Raw genomic sequence first — 2324 nt, 5'->3', positions numbered from 1 at the left:
TGTCCCAACCTCACTGGAGTAGTCTCAACCTCACCGGGGCCGTCCCGACTTCACCGGGGCTGTTTCAACCTCACTGGGGCCGTCCCTACCACACCGGGGCAGTTTCAACCTCACCGGGGCCGTCCCTACCTCACGGGGGCCGTTTCAACCTCACCGGGGGCCGTCCCGACCTCACCAGGGCCGTTTCAACCTCACCGGGGCCGTCCCTACCACACCGGGGCCGTCCCTACCTCATGGGGGCCGTTTCAACCTCACCGGGGCCGTTTCAACCTCACCGGGGCCGTCCCTACCTCACGGGGGCCGTTTCAACTTCACCAAGTACTTGTTTCTTAATATATCACTTAAGCACTTTTTTTTCCTACAAAAAGCTTTATTGTTTCCATTTGGTCCAATGCATGGGAGAGGGCTCGAGGGTGGTTCAAAAGATGGCTAGTGGTTTTAGGAAGAGGCTCAGGCAAAAGCCAGACACAGGGAAGCAGAGGGGCCCTTCAAAGGACTCTGGGCTCCGAAGGCTCCTAGTCCTGCTTGATGGGGAGGCTTTCAAAGAGGTGCTTGCTTAGCCCAGCCTAGGGGCCAGCCAGCCTGCGGATGTGAGTCAGGTGTTGCCCATGTTCTTGATGAGTTTCACCTCCTCATCCAGGAAGTGGCTGTACAGGAAGTCTCAGAGATGAGGGTCTGTGCAAGTAGAACCCAGGTCATGCAGCTCCAAAGGGCCTGGTTCCGGTTCTTCTCCAGGGCTATGGCAGCTTCCATGGTCCTGAGTTTTACCCACTCATCTTGGGAAGGCTTCAGCTCGTCCTGGAAGAGAATGTGGCCTCCATACTGGTTTTGCATCTTTAAGAGACCCTCAGTGCCCTCACGCTTCTTCTCTGCCAACTTGTGGAAGACGTGGCCCAAGCCCTCCAGAGCCACATCCATGTGGTTGAAATAGAAGCCCAGAGAGAGGTGGGTGTAGGAGGCCCACAGGTGCAGGTTGGCCAGGCGGTTAACAGCATCCTCCACCTCGGTGGAGTAATTCTGATGAATTTGGGAGCTCATGGTTGCTCGGCAATAAGGAGTTAAGATTAAAAAATTGTGTGGGCTGGTCTTGGAGGCTGAGGATGGCCAAAATGGTTCCAAAGTTGGTGACTGGAAAAGAGGTTGGAGAGTGGTCAGAGGCTGGAAGAAGGGGAGTCCCTGGGTCTGTTTTGTCCAAACACGGTTGAAGCAAGAGATAGATCCACGGGACCACTCAGGGCATTGCCTAAACATTTTTATAGCATTTTAATAACAATAATATTCTAAGATGTGGATATACCAGAATTCATTAAACTAGTTTTCTATTGGTAGACATTGAGGTGGTTCCAAAGTTTTATTCATTCTTTTGGCTATTATAGTTTACTAGAGGCCTGGTGCATGAAATTTGTGCATGGGGGGAATGGGGGTTGTCCCTCAACCCGGCCTGCACCCACTCCAATCTGGGACATCCTTCTCATAATCGAGGACTGCTGGCTCCTAACCGCTAGCCTGCCTGCCTGATTGCCCCCTAACCACTCCCCTGCCAGCCCGATTGCCCCCAACTGCCCTCCCCTGCCGGCCATCTTGTGGTTGCCATCTTGTGGCAGCCATCTTGTGACAACGTTGCACGAGGGTGTCCTTCGATGCCACCTAGGCTTTTATTATATAGGATAATATTGCAAAGTTCAGGACTTCCTAAGACCACCCTCACTTCTATTTGTTTTTTTATTTCAGAGAGGGAAAAAAAAGGGAGAAACAGAGATAGAAACATCAATGATGAGAGAGAATCATTGATTGGCTGCCTTCTGCATGCCACACACAGGGGATAGAGCTTGCAACCCAGGCATGTGCCCTGACCAGGAATCGAACAGTGACCTCCTGGTTCATAGGTCGATGCTCAACCACTGAGCCATGCATGCTGGGCCCACCCTCACTTTTAAAGTTAACTGCAAGTTCAGGGGTCCCAAGACTACTTCCAGGTTCAATAATTTGCTAGAGGGGGAGAGAAACCAAGATGGCGGCATAGGTAAACACCGGAGTTTGCTGCCTCGAACAACCATTTCAAAAATACAACTAAAAGACGGAACGGACATCACCCAGAACCACAGGAAGGCTGGCTGAGGAGGGACTCTTCAACTAGAAGGAAAAACAACAGCAGTACGAGGCTTAGAGGAGGCACAGTGTGGAAAATTTAAAGGTACGGTGGTGCGGCGGTGCGCGCGCAAAGCGGGCTGGTGGCTGAGGGCGCGGTTGTCGTTTTCACTCAGGAGTGAGTCTCAGACTCTGGGCTACAGATCCGGGCGAGTCTCTAGGGACCCAGACTCAAA

General features: G+C 52.3%; 1 pseudogene; it reads right to left on the bottom strand.

Moving 5' to 3' along the window:
* Positions 1–374: 374 nt before the first annotated feature.
* Positions 375–1038, bottom strand: LOC102430337 (annotated as a pseudogene).
* Between the last annotated feature and the right edge of the window lie 1286 nt (positions 1039–2324).

Source organism: Myotis lucifugus, unplaced genomic scaffold (assembly GCF_000147115.1).
Source record: "Myotis lucifugus unplaced genomic scaffold, Myoluc2.0 scaffold_167, whole genome shotgun sequence".
Taxonomy (NCBI): domain Eukaryota; kingdom Metazoa; phylum Chordata; class Mammalia; order Chiroptera; family Vespertilionidae; genus Myotis; species Myotis lucifugus.
This window is presented reverse-complemented; position numbering and strand designations above follow the sequence as displayed.